Source organism: Camellia sinensis, chromosome 3, assembly GCF_055761805.1.
Source record: "Camellia sinensis isolate YWXY chromosome 3, ASM5576180v1, whole genome shotgun sequence".
NCBI lineage: Eukaryota > Viridiplantae > Streptophyta > Magnoliopsida > Ericales > Theaceae > Camellia > Camellia sinensis.
The window spans coordinates 169,646,686-169,653,681 of record NC_138963.1 but is presented as its reverse complement, the minus strand read 5'-3'; the positions used below and the strand labels follow the sequence as shown (position 1 = coordinate 169,653,681).

Below are 6,996 nucleotides of genomic sequence, written 5' to 3'. Positions count from 1 at the left end.
GTTTTTGTCAGCCAACCGTTGTGCCACCCGTGGAGGTTCCGGATATGTCAAGTGATTGCTGTTATGTGATTTAAAGTTTTAGTTCTGTTTTCTTGTTTGGTTAAACAAGTCTTGTGTGTTTTTTAAAAGAGGCTAAGTCCTTTTTGTCTGATCTGTATATATATTATGATGTAGGGACGATGTGTATATATGTATATAAAAAATTTAAAATTTTTCTGTCTCATATAAGTCTGCACAGCTCAATGGACGCTGTATATTTGTTATTTGCTTCCGCTAGCCCCTAATATTATGTTAATCTGTCTCAGAGGCCTTTGGTAATCTCATGATTACTGGCCGGTTACGATGCTAAACCCATAGGGGCGGGTTTGGGTTGTGACAGTTTGGCAGTAAAACTTTACTTTTATTGAAAGTAAAATTTTACTCTGATTGGAAGTAAAATTTTACTTTGAACAATATACTCTAGGAAATAAACAAAAAACACATACAAATTTTGTAGAACCAAGAATCAAGAAAACCTTGTCTCAATTTTGACTATACGTAACACAGTTCTGAAATTAACATGTACAATTCACATTCAAACCGAAATCAGAGAAATGACGAAACTACAATCACATTCACATACATAAATAGATATATATATATATATATATATATATATATATATTCATATACAAATTGATATGCACATTTATGTAATGAGCAAAGGCTAGAGTTAAAGTAAAATTTTACTCTGTAATAAGTAAAATTTTACTCTCATTGTAAGTAAAATTTTACTCTGGTTGGAAGTAAAATTTTACTCTGATTAGAAGTAAAATTTTACTCTGAACAATATACCTTAGGAAATAAACAAAAAACACATACAAATTTTATAAAACCAAGAATCAAGAAAACCTTGTCTCAATTTTGACTATATGCAACACAGTTCTGAAATTAACATGTACAATTCACATTCAAACCAAAATAAGAGAAATGACGAAACTATAATCACATTCACATACATAAATAGATATATATGTATATATATATATTCATATACAAATTGATATGCACATTTATGTAATGAGCAAAAGCTAGAGTTAAAGTAAAATTTTACTCTCATTGTAAGTAAAATTTTACTCTGGTTAGAAGTAAAATTTTACTCTGAAAAAGTCATGAAGCAAGTGTAATAAGTAAAATTTTACTCTAAGCAAAGGCTAGAGTTAAAGTAAAATTTTACTCTGAACAATATACCTTAGGAAATAAACAAAAAAAAAATACAAATTTTATAAAACCAAGAATCAAGAAAACCTTGTCTCAATTTTGACCATACGCAACACAGTTCTGAAATTAACATGTATAATTCACATTCAAACCGAAATCAGAGAAATGACGAAACTACAATCACATTCGCATACATAAATAGATATATACATATATATATATATATATATATTCATATACAAATTGATATGCGCATTTATGTAATGAGCAAAGGCTAGAGTTAAAGTAAAATTTTACTCGGTAATAAGTAAAATTTTACTCTCATTGTAAGTAAAATTTTACTTTACTCTGATTAGAAGTAAAATTTTACTCTGAAAAATTCATGAAGTAAGTGAATTTGAAAGCATTGAAATTGCAGGACCAAAACACTACAGAAATCAAAGCAACGAAATTGAAGCAAAACTGCATACACCGTTCCAAAATACCTAAATTAGTTTTCAAAATTTTTAAACCTTAACATTCTCACATGATTTAGTAATTTAAAGTATTTTAAGATAGTGATAAAAATTTTAAAACAAATGATCCTTAGTGTAACGCAAAATCCCAAATTCTACTCACTCAACGTAATCTCATACACCACTCCCAAAATGAAAACAAACTCAGACATACTTCATAATATCGAAAAACTAACAGAAAGGGAAAAAAATCACCTGCAAAATGTGTGTCCAAGAGAGAGAGTAAAGCGAAATACGGAGTTCGATTCGAGCGCAAGCGCCGAGCTTGTAACGTTGCTTGGGTTTCAATCGACGAATCTGTAACGAAGTAGCTCTAGAGAGCGAGACTAATGAGACTCAGAGAAGGGTTTCAATTAGGGATGGCAATTTGAACCCGGCCCGACGGGGACCCGACCCCCCGTCCCCGATAAGAATGGTTTTTCCCCGAAAAATCCCCCCGACGGACCGGGGATGGTATTAAAAAATAAATCCCCGGTGACATTCGGGCCGGGGACGGTGATATATATTTCATCCCCGGCCCGCCCCGGCCCCGGCCCCGCCCCCCGCCCCGGTCAGCCCCCGATTAATATATATATATATATATTATATATGTTACACTCTCTGATCTCACACTCTCTATTATCTTTATATATTATATTATATTTATGTTCTCTGATCTCACACTCTCTATTATCTTTATATATTATATTATATTTATATATTATATTAAATATATTTCAACCCTGTGTTGAATAACTCAGCAGCAGTGAGTCTATCTCTCTCACTCTCTCTTCTCTTCTCTTTACAGACACAGACGCTCTTCTCTCACTCTCTCTTCTCTTCTCTTCACACAGACACAGACGCAGGAGCCTCCTCCAAGCCACCTCCTCCTCCTCCAGGCCACTACAGCCTCCTCCTCCGCCGCCACGGCAGATCTAATGGAGTGTAGCACATCGTCGATCTCCACCGCCGATCTCCACCGCCGTCCTCCTCCGTCGATATCCTCCTCCGCCGCCCTCATCAGCTCAGATCTGTAAGATCTGTTATTCTTTTTTTTATTTGTTATTATTTTTTGATCTGATGATCTATAATTTTTTTTTTATCTGTAGATGATCTGTAAATTATTTTTTTTTGATCTGTTATTTTTTTTATCTGTAGATGATCTGTAAATTTTTTTTTTTGATCTGTTATTTTTTTTTTTATCTGTAGATGATCTGTAAATTTTTTTTTTTTTGATCTGTTATTTTTTTTGTTGATCTATGTTGATGATGTTGAATGTTGAAACAGAGTTGATGGTGTTGAATGTTGAAACAGATCTGTTTTTTTTGATGATCTGTTATTTATTTATTTATTTTTTATCTGTTGATGATGTTGAATGTTGAAAGAGTTGGATCGGGGACTTTTCGGGGTCGGGGAAACCCGATCCCCATTGGGGACGGGGATGGGGACTGTGACAGGTTCCCCGTCGGGGATCGGGGTCGGGGACGGGGAAGTTTTGGCCATCGGGGATCGGGGACGGGGAGGGTGGTCCCCGGCCCCGCCCCGCCCCGTTGCCATTCCTAGTTTCAATCGATGCTAGGGTTTTTGAATGATGATATTCAGAGGAGATGAGGGTTTTCAAACGATGAAACAGAGTGAGGGGTGAGAAACGGTGCAATTGTTTCATACTTCCCCACTTAAATGGAAGGGCATTTCAGTCAGTTCATGATATTTTTTTAATTGAGGGGTTTTTGGAGCCATTGTTTCATTCCGTGGGCTTCACACAAAATAGGCCCAATGGAAGAGATTTTTCACCAAAAATTCCTAAATAGAATCCTCAAGTTTGGGTTGTGTACAAATCGAACCACTATTCAACCTTGGGCTAAGCCCAATATTAGTGAATTTTGATAGAATCGAATCCAATAATAGGGCTCGAAATATGAAACATAAAGGGAAAATTACATATACCTCTCTCGAGGTTTAGCTAAATTACAGATACCCCCATGAAGTTTCAAAAATTACAAATACCCCCTGAGGTTTATATTTTCATAACAAATTGTCCCCTGAGGTTTATATTTTCATAACAATTTACTCCTAATCTGTTATGCAAATAGTACCTTCAGGGGTATGTATAATTTCTCAAACCTTAGGGGGCTATCTGTAATTTTACTAAATCTTGAGGGGAATATATGTAATTTGCCCAAACATTTTTAAAAGTACACCAAACGTGAGATCGTTCCCATACCGTCACAGTATTAGAAGTCTTACATACGTTTACAAACTTTTAATTTGTCGAATTTATCCAATAAAAAACTTTTAATTTGTCGAATTTATCCAATAAAAAACAAATTTGTTGAAAATTTGCACCCAATAAGAAAAATAATCTTTTTGAATATAATAATCTCCTAAGTAAGAGAGTTGGGGCTAACCATCTAAATTGGAAAACGACCCCTCCAATCAACTTCTCTGTTAAGGATAACCATACAACGTGTTTTTTCATTTGTGACTTGCTCAACAATTTATTCTGGATAAGTTTTTGTCTGTCATTGGCTCAATAGAGTTACATTATTTATTATTTTATAATTATAAATAAAGAAAATTTACATATAAATTCCATCTTGAGAAATAGTGATTAGTTTAGTCCAAATAATTTTTTTATAGACCAATTAGTCCCATTAATTTTGAAAAGATAAATATATTAGGGTAAACTACCAATAGGTCTTAATAATTAGACTTAATTCCCATCAAGTCCTATTGAAAATTAGTCTTGATAAAATCGTTGCTAAAAATAATTTTTTTGTGACGATTTTTTACATATGTCGCTAAAAATTGACAAGTAGCAACTTTTTGTTGTCATGATTTTTATAAATTGTCGCTAAAACTTACAATTAGTGACTTTTTTTGTGATGAACTTTTTAAATTGTTGCTGAAAATTGTGAATTAATGACATTCTTTTTGGGACGATTTTTTTAAACTGTCGCTAAAACTTATAATTAGTAACATTTTTTTGTGACAAAATTTTCATATTGTCGCTAAAAATTAACAATTAGTAACATTTTTTAAATAGTGTTTAATGAAAAATGTCATTAATTATCATAGGACCTATTGAACAATAAATCCACTCATTAGGACCTACACATAAGTCCTCCAATATATTATTCGAAAATTAAATTTACGGTTATAACCTTATTTATATTATTTTTTTTTATTTTTTTGGCTAGAAAGGTAAATACATCATCTATAAGAATCAAATTTAAGACGGATTTTTATATGGAAATCATTTTTTATTTAGAATGACTTTAAATGTGAGATTTTTCAAATATTTTAAAATAAATATAAAAATGACTTGAAATATGAAGTTCTTCAAACATTAAAAAAAGATGTGGGATTGTTCAACCATTTCAAAAGGAGTACAAAAATTCCTTAGTAAGTTTTTGACAAATGTATAATTTCAAACTGTAACATTTTGATGTAATACTCAAACATAACACTTCAAAAAAACTCTTTAGTGTATTTTTTTTTAAACGTAATACTCTAATATAACACTAAAAAAAAAACTCCTAGTGTAACATTCCAATGTAGCACACAAAAATTTTTTTTACCGTACTTTTTTCAAATGTAACACTCCAAAAAAAGGTTGTGAGATTCTTTAAACCATTCCAAAAAGAATACAAAAATGCCTTAATAAGTTATAGGCAAATGTATAATTTCAAGCTATGAGTGTTACGTTTTAAGAAAGTACACTAAGAAGTTTTTTAATGTTTTTGTGTGTTACATTGGAGTGTTACGTTTGGAATTACATTGATTGGAGTGTTACGTTAAGAAAAAGTACACTTAGGAGTTTTTTGTGTGTCACATTCGAATGTATTATATTGGAATACTACGCTTGAGAAAAATATATTAAGGAATTTTTTTTGAAGAGTTATGTTGTTACGTTTAGAAAAAGTATATTAAGAAGTTTTTTTAGTGTGTTATATTGGAGTATTTTACGTTCTTGTTCGTAATGTGAGATTTGTGTCAAAAAGAGAGAAAATCCAAAACCTACAGTGCAGATTGTCCAAATATGTAATTTTACATTTGGAGAAACCCACTTTTATTCTTCAAATACTAAATCTAAACATGTAAGTAACTACCATTTTGTGTAATTTTCACTTTAATAAGACTTTTAGATTCATAAAAAAAAAAGAAAATTAAACAATTCACAAGAATATATTTTAAAATTTATTAGCACTTCATCCTATAAATAAATTAAAATTAACATTTAAAAAAATATAATATTATAAAACAAATATTAACACTACAAACTGCTACCAAGTATAATAATACTATAACAATTTAAGTTGTCTGAAAGCACAAAATAAAGGTATGGGTTGGGCTCCAATCCTCTATTAAATTTATCATCAAATTTAAATTTAATAAAAAATTATTTAAAATATGAACTCTAATTCTTTTATTAAATTAATATCAAATAGAGGAAGATTTATTTATTTTTATCAAATCAAAGGAGTTTTATCATTTCATCAAAATTTTAGATGACCGTTGGGCCAAACATCCGTCCGAACATCCTATCAGACAACCAATTTTGAGATAAATTTGATGAAAATATACTTTAGACTAATTGTCCAAATTTGATAAAATCATTGAAGTTTATCATATTAAATCAAACTTTTCATCAAGATTTCATTCAAATCTAACGAAGCGTTGAAGATGTATTGATAAGGAAAAAAAAATTATGCCCTCATTTGGCATGGAAATTTTTGAGGTTAAAAGGATCAAATAATTATAGAAATACAAAAATAAATTAAAAAATTAATAAAATAAAATGTCATATTCAAATTTTAATTATTTTATTTTTTCTCTTAAAAAAATCAAAATAATCCAAAAAATTCATCCCAAATAAAACGTTTTAGTCATAAATTAAAAGAGTGAAAAAAACCCAACCCACGTCCGAAACCAACCCATATATTAACAAAATGTTTGTGTAAATATTCAGGTCGGGTCGGTAACCCGAATATATGCGAGAAAAGTTAGTTGGTACAGGCCACAGTGGTCATTCTATCCTTCCATTCATATAGTAACAGACTTCCAGAATCCTCCTTCGGTTCCCGGTCTTTCTTCCCTCTCTTTCTCCTTAACTTTATTCTTCAAACAATGTGATGTGAGGAGTCGATCACAGTTGTAGAAAATTGAATATCCTCCAAATTCCTCAATCTAAGTCCTAATCCAAAACCCTAGGAGTGAGAATCAAAATCGTCAGTTCATGAAATAGAAATTCAGAGATGGAGATTAGAGAGAGTGACAATTTTGATTGTTCTCGAAGGTG

At 31.2% G+C, this 6,996-nt stretch overlaps 1 long non-coding RNA gene across 1 annotated transcript; it reads left to right on the top strand.

The window, feature by feature from the left end:
* Positions 1–2,262: 2,262 nt before the first annotated feature.
* Positions 2,263–2,954, top strand: LOC145821191 (uncharacterized). The gene is made up of 2 exons (XR_014363219.1): positions 2,263–2,460; positions 2,549–2,954. It is a non-coding gene; the product is annotated as an uncharacterized LOC145821191 (long non-coding RNA).
* The last annotated feature ends 4,042 nt before the right edge of the window (positions 2,955–6,996 follow it).